Source organism: Cygnus atratus, chromosome 4 (assembly GCF_013377495.2).
Source record: "Cygnus atratus isolate AKBS03 ecotype Queensland, Australia chromosome 4, CAtr_DNAZoo_HiC_assembly, whole genome shotgun sequence".
Taxonomy (NCBI): Eukaryota; Metazoa; Chordata; class Aves; order Anseriformes; family Anatidae; genus Cygnus; species Cygnus atratus.
The window spans coordinates 12,989,024-13,003,653 of NC_066365.1; the positions used below are offsets into that span (position 1 = coordinate 12,989,024).

At 44.4% G+C, this 14,630-nt stretch overlaps 1 protein-coding gene across 1 annotated transcript in view; it reads left to right on the forward strand.

Annotated features, from left to right (window-relative positions):
* The first annotated feature begins 544 nt into the window (after positions 1-544).
* The window catches only part of ADGRL3 (adhesion G protein-coupled receptor L3), a 526,793-nt gene continuing 512,707 nt past the window's right edge, over positions 545-14,630 (forward strand). The window contains exon 1 of the mRNA XM_035542902.2: positions 545-1,053. The gene's annotated coding sequence lies outside the window, so the exon portion shown is untranslated. The remainder of the gene's footprint in view (positions 1,054-14,630) is intronic.

The window sequence follows — 14,630 nt, forward strand, 5'->3', positions numbered from 1 at the left end:
CGCCCCTCGGCTCGCCGCCCGCCCGGCTCCGTGCGGCCGCCGCCGGGCAGGGCAGCAGCGCCGCGCCGCCTCCCGGGCCCCGCTGCTGCGGGTGCTGCGGTTCCCGGCCACCCCCCCCACCCCCCCCATAGCCGCGTGCCTGCGTGTGTGTGTGTGTGAGTGTGTGTGTGTGAGTGTGCACGGGGCCGCCCGCGGCCATGGGCCCCCCCGCGCCCGCTAGGCACGCCCGCCGAGCCGAGCCGCTCCGGGGCTGGCGGTGTCCGCAGCGGGAGGAGGAGGAGGAGGAAGAGGAGGAGGAAGGATTCGGGGTGCCGGCGGGGCCCGGGGGGCTGAGGGCCACCCGCCCCCCTCTGTACGGCCGCCTTTGTGTCGTCCCCGAGCCCCGGCGGAGCGAGAGGCCGGGGGCAGGGTAGCGGATGCGAAGAGCGGCTGGTGCTGGAGGAGGAAGAGAAAAAGGGGGATGGTGGAAGATTTCTTGCCTTTTTTTTTTTTTTTTTTTTTTTTGGTGGTCTCTCTCTCTCTCTCTCCGGCAGCGGCTGTTCTTCCCCAGCAGCAGCAGCAAGCAGCAGCAGCAACACAGGCAATGACTGTGCCGCATATGACTCGCCTGGCCGCTGGTGCCGGCTCCGGGGACGTGTCGTTGCCCTGAAGTTGCCCACCTGGAGGAGGTAAAAGCTGGGCTGCGGTCCCAGGGGGTCGGCGACGACAGCGGAGAGGAAGCAGCGGTCGCCTCCCCCATCCCCACGCACCCTCCGTCCTCCGGGAGGGAGCCAGCGTTGCAGAAGAACGAGGCTGTAAAGGAGAGACTTTTTCTTCTTCCTTTTTATTTTTTTTTCCTTTTTATTTTTTCCGTTTTTCCTTCCTTGGGCGACAGTCCTTGCTTCTCGTGTTCCCTTCCTCGTATCTGGGGGGGCTTCGGTACTGTGGCCAGGTCTGCTTCCTGCCCCCCCCACCCCCCGTTTTTTAATGGATGGATTGTGGCAGCAGCTCCCTGCTGCAGGTTGTTGAGGAGCCGATGGGGACTTGCATCTCAGGAGCCGGAGGTGACTAAAGGTAACTAACCACCCTACGGATCGATGCTCAGCAGCCCTCGCCTGGCCGTGAATCACACCCGAGCCCAGCCCCGCCAACCCGCCTGGCAGCGCTGGGCTGAAGGGTGCCGGCTGCCCTGGGCACGCGCTTGGATTGAATGGTTTCATAATAAGGATAGTTGCCTCCAGGAGAGGTGCGGGGGGCTGCGTCCTCCAGGTAACGAGGGAACATCTCTGGGTCTGCATGCTGGAGGGCACAGCGGGGACCGGGGGGTGCCACTAGCTGCGAAATGCCTCTTGGCTCCTCTTGGCTCCAGCCGGGTTTGGAAGGGATGGCTGTGGACAGCTAGGGTGGTGGGTAGACAGAAGAGCCCCGATAGGTTTTGTTCCTGCTCTCTCCCTTCCCTTTCTCTATGAAAGGCACCACCACGTTGGACTGGTGCTGCCGTTATCCTGAGAAATTCCCGAGTTTTCCTGGCTGCTTGGTTGCTCACCCCTTCGTGGATGTATGTTTCTGTTGAACTGGTGAAGGGTGCCTCAAGAAGCACCCGCTTTCCTGGATGGCAGGAGGCGGTGGGTGGGCAGGGGCCACGGGCAGGGATGTTGCTGAATTTGGGGTGCATCAGGGGCTGTGTGTGCGTGGACGTGGGGTAGGGCAGAGGTCTGCATCCAGCCCAGCTTCCCTGGGTTACAGGTAGGCGCGAGCCTCTGTTTGCCTTACAGCCAGAGAGGGAAACATAGGCTTCAGGTAGAGAGATGCCTTGCTAGAGATGTTAAGAACGTTAGTGCTTCTCACCTCCTGCCTGTAAGATTGTGTTTGCTGGCTGTAACAGTAGGGCTGGTATTCAGCAGAGAGATTTTTTTGAGTAATAAGGATCAGTATGTATGGGTGGAGGAAGAGAATTGCGTTCCCCCCCTTCTTTGTTTGAGTTGTTATTTGCTTGCTTAATTATTTATTTGCCTTTCCCTTGCAATCATCTTTTGACTGTTTAACTTGGAAATAGGCTTGTAAGCCTGATGATTGCTCCCTGCCATGAGCCGGAGAGCAGTCCTTTCCTGTCTCCCAGTCTAAGGAGCCTTGCTCAAGCTGGTGCTTTTATTGCTAATGAAGACTGAGGTACAGTGCCCCAGAAATGCGTCCTGGGTACCTTAGCTTTTGAGGTCTGTGTCTAATCAGCAGGCTTGTGTCCAGAGTTGTCCATAGGAGCAGCATAGTCGTCATCGTTGTCCCCCCCCCCCCGCCATGCATTTACTTGTTTTTTTCACCCTTTTCCCTATAGATAGGCAGATGTTTGTTTTTGCAGGAGGGATTGCAAGGTAGGAAAGGAGCCTCTCTTTCTTTCTCCTTTCCTGATAGGCATGTGATTCTTCTCTGCTGTAATTAAAACGATTTTTATATGGCCAAAAGAAATGGCTTGTTGTGTCCTTGTCACTGTAGTATTCGCAGCTTTAGCCAAAACAACGGAGGTCTGTTGTATTTACTTTCCTGTTTAGATTACTCATTGGGAGGTATTAGCATTTCCACTCGCCAGGCAGCTAGCTGCTTAGGAGGAGACTGAGATGCAGGAAAAAGGGTGAAAATGCCATCTATGTCTTGCTATAAGGCAGAAAGGTGGTCTGCTAGCATGCTAGTTGCAGCTTCTTTCTGTATTGTGGCATGGATTATTCCGGGGTGCTAGATCAAGATTTTCAAAGCTGGGAAAAAAAATAAAAAAAGTTCATTGGAGTTAAAAATAAATACATTTCTTTTTGTTGTGGAATGCCGTCTCTTAAAGATTGCTGCCAATACTGCTTGCTTGGTATTGAGTAGTAGCATGTGCCTTGTAGAGCTCATTTATCATAATTTCCAGGGGTTTGCGATATGAACAGGCTTCTACTGTGTATTCATTAGGAAAAATCCTTCCACTGAGTTTTATGGGGTAAACCAGGTGTTGCAGGTTAAAGAGGCTGCTGTCAGAAAGCCTACAGTCGTCACTTAAGAATACCAGACCAGGAAGAGAGAAAATCTGCGTGCCCGTGCTGACGGTGGGTGACAAAGTTCAGATTAGGGCTCTACTGTAAAGCGCTATTTTTCTAGAGGTAAAACAACTGCTCTTGGGTTGCAGGAGGCGCGGTATTAGCAGAAGGGTTACAATCCCCTTGTTGTGGTGGAGGCTGCTCCAGATCGTTAGGAGTACTTTTCCTTTATTTAGTGTGGTTTGCTACACAGTGACTGTTGTGTTGGTACCTGCCAGCAGAAATAAAACTGACACAGATCTCTTGTGCGTCTGTTTCCAAAGGGACTGAAGTTCTTATAAAGCTAGGATTGGCCCACGACTTCTGTGTGATTTTGTTATTCAATAAAATATGAATTCCCTTTTCTTCAGGGGGCCGTTAGGAGAGGATATGTTTAATTTTGCATTTAGTTCCAGAGCAAGCTAAGTGACGGTGCATATCGATTACGCTCAAAATTTGGGTTACTTGGTTTCCTGGTGCCCTCTGGAAATCGTGGAGTGATTTCTCAGCTCAGGAAACTCGTCCCCTAGGGCATTCGAGGCCACGCGTGGCAGGGGCTGGGTCTGTCCCCTGCCCTTTGTTTGCTGCAGCTGGCGCTCAGCAGTCGTGCATCCCCCAGGTTGGGATGCCACCAGGGTGTGCAGCCGGGGCGATGCTGTGGAGGTGCTCAGCTGATGCCTCCTGGCATTAATTGCAGAAGAGACTTTTGCTCCCTCAGCAGAAAATGAATTGTCCTGCCCATGAGCGTGGAAAAAAAAAAAAAGAAAAAGAAGCCAATGCCCTTTACTGGTCGGGAGGGAAACACGAGCAGGTTTTTAGGTGAAGATGCATGGAGGCTGCCAGCTGACAAGCTGGGTGTCTGCACGCTTCACAATCCCAGGGCTGTGGTCCTTAAGGTATCTGCTCCGCCTGGTGAAACCGCAGATTGTTTTCCCAGCGAAGCATGCAGTGGGAGATCTTAGCTGAAGATCTTTTTAAGGTTTTCATAAGGCTGTCTGCTGTTGCATTCTCCCGATCGTTTCTTCCTTTTCAATTCATTAAATGATATGCGATATGAACCCATTTAGCTGCTGCTGTCTAATTAGATACACTTTCTCAGTTTGCTAGCAGAAGGTTCAGAAGCATGGAAGCAAATTTGTTACCATTACTCTTTGAAGCAAGAGTCATGGAAACAGGCTCTCTAGATAAAACAGATAAAGGTATAAAAGCAGATGGACTGAATTATTGGCCAGCGCTGGAGAGCAAAATATGTGACCTTTAGCCTCGGTCAGCACATCAGTCGGGGAGCATGATGCTGCTCTGAGGGCTTTTCGCATTCAGAGCATGAGTGTCTGCATCATCAATACGAGTAAATGAGATGCATACAGGAGAGTGCAGTCTTTGTAAATGGAGTAGTCCTGGGAGTTGCTGATTTATTATTGCAAATTTTGATACTAATAGTGTTAGGACTGGTGTAGATTGACTAGGAAACTGTTTCATGCGTGGCATAGTATAAAGGATGGGCTGAAGACCAACAAAAGAAATGAAATTCGAGGAGAAAGAATGGATCAGGGAAAAGCTAAAATATGGAGGATGGGCACAAGGCTTGTTATGCTTTTAAAAAGAAAAAAACTTAATTATATTGCTTGTTGGTTGTAGAAACAGCTTAATGCTCTGATTGGGGTGGTTTTGACAAAACTTCTTATTCCTTGGAGCATTCCTGCACATAACAAGAGAGTGTTGGAAAAACAACTCAAGAATTATTATTTTGTAGGAGGTGATGATACTGCTCTGAGAGCTAGGCATCACAGCATTAATGTGTTGGTTGGGAGAATGCTGAGCCACCAGGACAGCCCTGCAAAGTAAACAAGTGTTTTCCTGCCACTTTACAAGAGGCTGCTTACCAGAGTGGGATATACGTGGTGAGCGTTGAAGCTTTGAAGAGATTTTACTGTAACTCATATGGACTACTCGTTCTTCCCTGCTGGCCCCTTTCTTTTTCGACAGATGCACTCCTGCTGGGATGTGAATACTAGAAATGTACCATGTTGCCAAATTTTGCATGTATATACACACTTCAGTCTCTGCTATATCTATAGGCCGTGCTTTCAGATGTCTGTATTACGGAGCTGGGAAACGTGTTGTTTATAGCAGTTCATTGTGCCCTGGGTTATTTGTAGGAACGTAACTGTCCCAGGCAAGGCATGCTGGCATCTGACTGCATCATTTCCTAGGGTCATGAAGTCTTCGTCAGCATCCTCACCAGCACTTTATCAGACACTCGAGTCTCCACTTGGGATGCATGTGAATATGTCCTCGTTTTTGTAGGTGCTGAGATCCTCTAACGTTCCCTGATCTTCTCATGTCTGCAGGCAGTGGAAGCTCCTCAAAGCAGACTGCTAAAGTAGAAGAGGAGGAGTTTGCTTTTAAGCATCTACTTCTAATTCTTGGCTACTTTAATGACAAGGAAACCACCTCCTACTCAAATCTGCGATGTGATTATATCTGAGACGTTACCCATTGCCTGTTTTTAGCCTCCAAGTTTGCGGTGTAATGCTTTCTTTACATTTCTCACTAGATAATATCTGCAGTGCATGGTCTGAAACGCATGTGTTTCCTTGGTTCGTGCAAGCCAGCCAAGTGTTCCTTTTTAAGATGACTTGTCTAAAGGCACCTTGATTTCCATTGTCATTTTCCTTAATGAGTAAGAGTCTGTGGGATTCAGTCACCCCACTGTGTTCTGCCAAGTAGCAATTTCAACCTGTTTTGAACTTTGCAAGCCGTCTATACATAGTCGTTGCTCCCTGTGAGATGAATAGGTGCTCTTCTACTGAGTAATGCAGCAGGGCAGAGATTGTGATTTCTGCAGAAGGCACATATGGCAAAACTGAGACAGCAGACGGATTGGGAAAAATGCGCCCAGTGTGCAGGCCCATTTTTCCTCAGTGGTCTTTTTGAAGAGCCTTCTGACTTTATAAGTCAAGCACATTTACCAGTCATTGCACCGTACGTTTGTAGCTATAGGAAGGAAGCTAGCCTTTTCAGGCAATAAAAATTTCATCTGGAATTTGTTCTGTACCACTGTATTAATTATTAAGTAGTGGTCAAGATGGTATTTTTTTCAATAGCTATATTTATAATAACTGTGTTACAACATAGTAATAACGATGTTTAAGTCTAGCAGAGAAAGAGGAACCAGAAGATTTTAAAATGGCTTTTTCTTTTTTTAACCTTTCATGTCTACTTCTTCAGGCCTGTAGCTGTCCAAGGGAGGTGTCACTATAGCTGTGATCGAGTTCCCACTATAGTCGATGGAGAGCTTCTTTTGGCTTCAGCCTGAGCAACTTCAGGTGCAGGAGAGGGAAAGGAGGCGTCCGTGATAAGCTCTGCATCTGCTCAAGAAATACCATTGCAGAGCACAGTGATGGAAATATGACCCATGCAAAATACTGCGTCATCTGTAGTTAATGCACTGGAACAGAAGGGCATCCTGTCTGAACCTGCAGGCAACAGATCGTATTGTATGCTAGTGAAACCTATCCTAATTTATCTAATCTGAAGGTCTTGGCTGGTTAGCAAGTAGTTCTGTGGTTGTTCTTTTGTTTGTTTTAGTTTTCTAATGTGAATTATGAGTAGTGAAGATGGGTTAATGATTTTTTCCCCTGTCAGAGTCAAGAAGAGCTGATGCTCAGGAATCCTAGATGTGGCGTCTTTTTCAGACACATGCCCCCACTTCAGCATCACATTTCTAGTAACTATATTGGAATAGCCTTGCCAGAGGTGGTGTATTTCCAACTGAACAAAGCTGTGTGAATAGGTGAAAAGTAGAAGAATGTTCAGGCTTCTAAAATCTGCTTATGAAAACAGATAAAATTAAGACGTTTTTGTTTCAGACCTGACATCTTTTGGTTTCAATGGGCATGGAATAGATATCATTCAGAAGGAATCAGAGAAAATTCAATGACTAGAAATTTGTTACTATTACAGAGCATCCATTAATGTATGGCCTCACACTACCACGTTTTTTTTTTTTTTTTTTTTTTTTAAATAAGCATTTTAGTCAACACTTGAGTAATTGCATAGGAAGCATTTCAGTGGTTATAAACCTAATGCTTCAATTCATTGCAGTGGAAACCTTACAGGGAACGTGTTTGAAATATTTTGTACTATATTTTGAATAGATTGGATCATAGCTTTCCTACTATTAATTGGAATAGTTTACCGATTTGATTGCAGTTGCATTGATTTACACCAGGTAAGAATCCAAGTAACTGATTTAAAACTTTCTCAGTGGAATTATGTGTTTCTTAAACTTTTGATGAAACATCAACATGAACATTTTCTTACAACAGTGCAAAGGTAAAATGAAGTGAATATGAGTGCATTGTGCTTCTACTGAAGTGGTGTGCTTAAAATGTGATCAGTGCATTGCCATACTATGGAGTCCTGTGCAAAGGTGCTGGTGGTTACTGGTGCTGCTCTGAAAAGAGTTCTAGTCTAAACCTGATGCCTTCAGATTACACTTTGGAGATGCTCTAACTGGTAGAAACCAGCAACGAGTTCTTTACTTGTAATACTCATCAATATTATATAATAAGTCCCTTCTCTATTAACACTTAACCTTTCCCACTCCACGGGAACCAAAGATCTAGTTGCAGGCATGAGGAACTTGAATGAATGGACACTGTTTAAAATTAGAGGGCTAGAGAGTGTTGTGATCTTTTAGGGAGCAGACACAGAGCTCTGTTTTTTTGGTCTTTTGGTCAAACCTGAGGGAGTGGAAAATAGAGAGCTGCACCTATACTCCAAACATATGTGTGCAGGTACGTGCATGTATATATGCTTTGTTTGTGAATGATGCTGTTGATTCATAGAGGTCTTTTTAAAATTCTGTTGCTGGAAAATTCTCTATCCCGCTTGATTTTCTGACTCTATCAAGTTTCAGAGATGTAGATGCAGTGATGGACAACAACAGCAAAACACTTTTTTACAGTTTCAGAGTTTCGACTGAGTTTCTAGGTTAGTGGTCAGATGCCAAAATAAAACAAACATTTTTTTTTTTTCAGATAAACTGGGCAACCACTGTTTTTATCAGAGTTGGTGCTGGTCCTTGTCTATTTGTTCTAGCAGCTTCTCTCCATTTTGAAATTACTGATTCCGGTCCTGTCTTAATGAGAAGTTTTTCCACTGCCCTCAAAGAGAGCAGAAGAGAAGTGTCATTGCATTGTGAAAGTGCAGTTTGCAGCTTTCTTGGGAATGTTAAAATTTTCCATTAAGTGAGGGGTAGGGGATATGTCAGAGATAAGTATGCTAGCCAACTTTGAGGTGGTCTAGCTTAGACAGAGAATTTAGTTTAAGAGGCAAAGCCGGGCCAAGAAGCTGAGCAGCCTGCAAGCTTCATTTGGTTTAGCTTAATACGGCAGAAGAAAAAAATCTGGAAATATCGCGAATATATAATTGCGTGACTTTCAGTTCAGTCTTGTATTTTCTTTCCAATCATTTCCACAGTTATATTGGAATATAAGACTTGCATACCTATAGGCAACCTGGATGAAGGAGGAAGCAAAAGGAAGATGCTGCAAGAGTTCATTTAGGAGATATCACTTGCATCAGTAAGCTTGAACTTTGCTTACAGCATCGTTACACAGCGAGGTGAGACCGTGACTGTCCAATGCTGAAGATATTTTAATTCCTAACCGCGCTAGGAAGGGCCAGGACAAGCTGACTTCGAGCCTGCAAATCTCAACAGTCACACAAACGTTTCCTTGCAAAAAGTGGCTTCAAGATTGTGAATAAAATCTGCAGCTGAAGCAGTGAGGACGGTCCATAGGTTTTGCAGGCTCTGTGTCTGCTCCCGGTGGTGGGTGAGCGCTCAAAGAGCCTGGCACAATGAGCTGTGGGCTGTTGACTTTTTTAATGTACCCGGTTGGTTGTGTTCGAGTACACCGGGAGAAAAGGAAAACGTTAAGCAGAAGCGACACCCCCGTTCTGTTTGATCGGCTTGTGTTGCTGTTTACAAGCCCTGCAGAGGCAGCGCGCGTTGCTATTCAGCACGGTGTCAGAAGCAGAGCGTTAGCCTAAGCCTGTGAGAATAGGGGAGGGACCCGAGCCCAGTTTTTGATGTTCTGCATGGGTGGGTAGCCTGAATACTAAAATGCATTTCAGTGACAGCTGACCCTGTAAGGAGATTTTCAATAGCTCTGTGTTTTTTTTTTTTCTTTTTTTTTTTTTTTCCCCTTCTCTTCCTTCCCTCAAAGCCATTCCAAGGACTGCTGGGGAAAAGCAAAAAAAAAAAAAAAAAAAAGCACCCATCGAAGCCATCTTTTGAATAGGTTTCACTGTTGAATAGAGTCGAGAAGAGCTTCAGAGATCATGTTAACTCCTCTTACTCCTTTTCTTTTACACTGCTTTAGCATCTGTGTGTGTTACTGTCACATCATCATTTAGAAATTCCTGTCACTCCTTTCAAAGGAGAGAGTTTTGTGTATGCTTTTTTCCTTTTTTTTAGTAAGAGGTGTACTGAAGGTTTTGTATCAAGAAATATCAGCCACGTAATGCAAATCCTAATTTGCGACTTCTTTCTGTGTGTTCTTTTGGGTAATTCTCCCCCCACACCAGTAACAAAAGGCTTTTGGGTTCTGCCCTGAATGACTCCTTATGTTAAGGCTAGGTGCACAGAACTGGTCTGTAATTATGTAATAGATTATCCAGACAACAGTCATTTTTACCTCCAGCATGCAAGACATTGCTAAACTGGATGCCGTGCCTCTGCTTGACTTCGTTTGGAGCCGTGTGTGATCTAAACTGTTATTCCTCCAGATTTAGGATGTTGCAATCATGTCCTTTAATCATTTGGAAACACGGTGTATATATTCCACTTTCTTCTGAGGGAAATTACGGTGTGACTACTGCACTTTAAACTCCCGCAGCACAGCCTTCTTCAAGGAGAATGTCATTTTGGATTATCTTTAATGGATGCAGGTGTGTGGAGTGGTTGTGTGTCTCCTTCTCTTCTTTTTAAGAAGGACAGTAACGTTACAGGCTGCTGTAGTTGGTGTGACTCTGAAGTGATGCATGTCCCTGTGTAAAACCTGCCCTGATAGGTATTTGAAATATAGTGATTAAGCTGCACAGAGTGATAATTTGTGACCTTTTGACGAGCAATCCACAGTTACAATTGTAATGTACTTTATAGATCGCTTTAAGTAGGTCACCAATTTGCAATGAGTCTTCCTAAAGCCTGTGTAATGCATTTCGATTGTGGGAGTAGGGAGCGCTTCCCCATATAACGTTGCTGATTTTGGAAGGAAGGCTAAAATGTAACAAGATAATTACGTCTGTGCAAATATCCTTGATTTCACAAGAAATAAGGGTCTATAGAGTGCTTGACACTGAGCAGCTCCATTCTTGCAGCAGGGCTGAGATGTTAGGTAACTCATCAGCACCAATAGAAAGATGATGTTTGTGCCAGGCTAAACTAAGAATTTGTAACTTTCCCATTCAGGGGGGAAAATCTGGATCTCTGCTGTGTTCAGCAGGGCATCTGTGAAAGAGGTGTTCATTGGGGCGTTTCAAGCGGGGAAAAAGGCTTGGTGGGGGAATATATCTAGAAGCTGCCTCCCTGTTTGTCTCCTCTGGCTCTGGGAGCAGCAGATGGGGGAGTTGTCATCTCCAGCATCTTTACACTCGATCACTTTCTGTGAGTGAAGGGCAGACCAGCGTAACCCATGGGCCAGGTTGCAGGGGTGAGGATACAAGCCTTTGTCTGACCCTTTTCAAGCAGTGGGCTTGATCACAGCTAGGGTCCGGGGTTCTTCCCAAATTCATGTAATTTCAAGCCTGTTCCATCAGTAGTCATTGTGATACAGCCGTCAACTTAATAAATAAATGAAATAATAGAGAGATGTACTGGGCGAATTAGTGATGAATATTATGGAAGTCTGATCTGTAGTAATATTGATGTATTTTGTAAATGTAGTAAAGTAACACTGCTTCTTCAACTGGTCCTTCCTCTTACTGCTGCAATAAAATGAATGGCAAAGTGTATGTTGACCTAGGGGTGCCAGGTCCACTCCTGATTCGTAACTAAAATAAGTCTGTGCAGCGCTGCAACAGGAGTTGTAGTCAAACACAGAGCAGATAATCATGTTTTTTTCTTCTGTAAATCAGTTTTTCTTTTATACCGTAGACGTTTATGTGGGTGGTTCCTCACTGACCACAAAAGATGTGTTTTTTGTTGTCTTTCTTGTGTATTCTGTATTGAATTAGCAGAGTTATGCAGTTTTGTCTGTCACACTTGGGTGGGATACTGCAGTGATTTAATTTAAAATGAAAGAGAGATGTCTTCATTTTAGGGAAAACCACGGTTAAGTGGTGAGAGTAAGCAGGTCTAGCCTTTACCAGAAACCCTAATTAGAAGAAATCCCATGTACGGTTGACCTTGACTATTGAGACAACCCTCAAAGAAGAAAGAGCACTAAGAATTAGTATGCTGCCGGTGCTGCACTTTTATTATTTGACGTTATTAAGCAAACTTGGTGTGTATTTCTTTTTTGAAGCGTTTGATTAAATGTGTGATCTTATCTTGGTGAAATGGCCCGCTGGGCTGCAGACAGTGGTGTTCAGAAATGAAATTTGTTTAGAGCCTCTGAACAGACATTTATTCAATGAGACCTTTCTTGAATAATAGATGACAGTGAGATAGCTGTGCAACGTGTTTTTTGGGTTGGGGCTTTTTTTTTTTTTTTAAATGTGTAGGGAGTTGCAATGTGATAGTGGGCAGAAGATAACACAAGTGCACAGGAATGAGAATAGGATGTGTGTGTAGAGAAATTATCCTGTCGTACCTTGCACCAGAGATTTGGGACCTTGTATTTGATGTTGTTTCGGGCAAAGTCAAGCCCTGATTCTGCTAAGAGTTGCATTTGGGCCAACGTTTGCATGTTTTGGGGCCTCCATGTTGTTGTATTGCTTGGCATATCAAGTGATGCACATGCATCTCTGACTCTGTATCAATAATGTTATCCTCTAGCTAGAGTTGCGAAGATACTTAGATTTTGTGGAAGTGAAAAAAAAAAGTGGAAATATCAAAACCAAAAATATAAAATAAAATCTCTAAAAAAAAAAAAACAAAACAGTTTGGTAGTTGACTCTTGGGGTCAGCGTTATCAGAGATGTGATTTTATACGTCGTTTTTTTCCAGCAAAACAGTCAACTTCATGATAGCTTCCCATCCAGCTCACAGAGACTTTGTTGAGCATGTGGACTGCACAGGATTGTCAGCTATCAACATGTGATTACATGCCTCCCTTTTCCCAAAGTGAAGCTGAGAAGGAACATGGATACCTGAAAAAATATATATATATTTTAATTTTTCCCCCAGTAGCGCAATTAAAAGGATATACTGTGGTGATCTCTGAGGATGAGAGATGAGTGAATTTTCTGACAAGCTTAGTCTTTCCCTGCAAAAGGGCCTTTTTTAGATAGAAAGTTTGCTTTCGAATGAAAGGAGTCCCGGAGTGCCTCTGCTGTAAAACTGCGTTTTGATCAATCTCCATCTGCCCCAGTGCTCCCCTGCATTGTACAGCAGCTGTCTTTACATCAGGTTAGATGGTGATTAAGCAATTTCTCCTTCCAGAGGTAAAACCAAAGCCTTCTGTTACATGAGTCGGGAGAAGATGTGAGCTCGATGCCTTAATGATACGCTGAGGTGCGAGGTTTGGACTCCTCTAGCATTTGATGCTCCAGCTGCTCATCTTCCCTGCTCTTTGGGTAGTGTGGTTATTTTTCTTAAAGGCTGCACGGCTCTCAGGACTTCTGGATACTTTTAATTACAGAGCCATTCTTCTTTCCTGTCACACAGCTCATCCCAGGAGATGCCAAATATAGACTCCTGAGACGGGTTGTGAAGTAGGGGAATTCATGCATCTGGAAATCCTGCATATTTTGCTACAACACTTGGCTCAGCTTGGGGGATGATTTCTGTTTGCAAGGTGCCTGGCTTTGCAAGGTGATTTCTTTATACGCTATACTGAAGAATACAGCCTGCGAACCTTACATGTTATGGGCACTATTTCTTTGGCGTATTTTGAAGAGTTATTTCATAGAACTGAAGCTGGACACAAGTCTTCTCTGAAGCAGAGGCAGCAAGCCCAGAGCCGTGGGTCAAAGGACACCACACATGGTCCATCTGAGTGTCCTGGATGGTGTCTCCACGGCCAGTCTGGTGTTGAGGGTGGTGAATCCACTCACCAGTGATTCCTGCACTGAAATCCTCCCTCTGGGATGGCAGCGGGCAGTGCACAAAGGAAAGGTAGGGGTGAGGAGACAAGGAGAATCACGTTAGTAGCTGCTGTGTTGGTTGTGAAAGGATGGCAGGTGTGCTTGGCTCTTAAATGAGCATAGAGAGATGCCCAGATGGGCCATACCTCTGGCTACCTGTGGGGAAGCTGTTAGAATCCAGTCTTTATATATATATATATATATATATAGACACACACACATACATACACTATATATATACATATACCATCACTTTTAATAATATATTTAAACTTCTAATAATTAAAGTATTAAAAATGTATTAAAATATTTAATACACATCAGTGTGTATATATATATATATATTTTAAATCATTCTTTCTGCAGGTGAAGCTTGCACTTCAAAGGACAGCCTGCTAGAAAAAGTAATGGTCCCATTATGCTCTGTTTGAATTTGAAGTCAGTCAGGAAAATTAAGATGGAAAATTGACCAGGCTCAAGTCTGTTTGCCATCTGCTCTTCTATAGAAGTAACTCGGTCTAAGTAACTTTATATGTAGTGGTCAACAAGGGAAGTTTCAAAGCTGAGTTTGTGGTAACGAGTTTACGAACTGGAAATGGTAATTGGATGTATTTTTTTTTTCTTTCTTTTATCTTTATGCAAATGCTGCAGAGCATTTCACCTAATTTTGAACTCTTAATGGGACTATAAAATAAGAAGAAAAATCCATCATGAATTTTTAGATGTAACATTTTTTTTTACTAGTGTTGCTTCTAAATGTAATCCCATGTTTTTAATTAAAAAAATAATTACATCACCTGCTTGGGGTGTTGTATATGTTCATGCTTTGGATGCTCTGCTGATGAGAAATCACTGAGAAATGCGGTGATCCTTGGCAAGTGTGCATGGGAGCTGTGCTTCTCCTTGTTACAAGAGGCACTTTTATGGTCCTGTTGCCCGACCAGAAAGTCAGAACTGGAGGACTGTGTGTGAACTTTGGGGCTCTGGTTCCTGCTGAAGGTCCCACGTTTACCAACACCGTTTTTCCTCTTGGTGGTGAAAACCAAGGGGAAACTGACCCTGCCAGGTGTTGAACAAAACACGTGAAAAGGGGATAGTGCCTGTGCTGGAGGCAGCACAAGGCGTCTTGCTGCAGTGTATCCTAATTATTCCACTTTGTAGTGCTGCTTGCTTTCTGTTACCGTGTTCTTTTTTTTTTGTTACAGTGATGGTTTTCTCCAGTGTAAATTAATCATCTCTTGTCATTTAGCATCTATGTCTTCTGCTGGATTTGGGGTTGTGTCTGTGGTTGACAGGAAAGCTCGTCTAACCTCTCTTGAACTCACTGTTTCTCTGCCACATGTA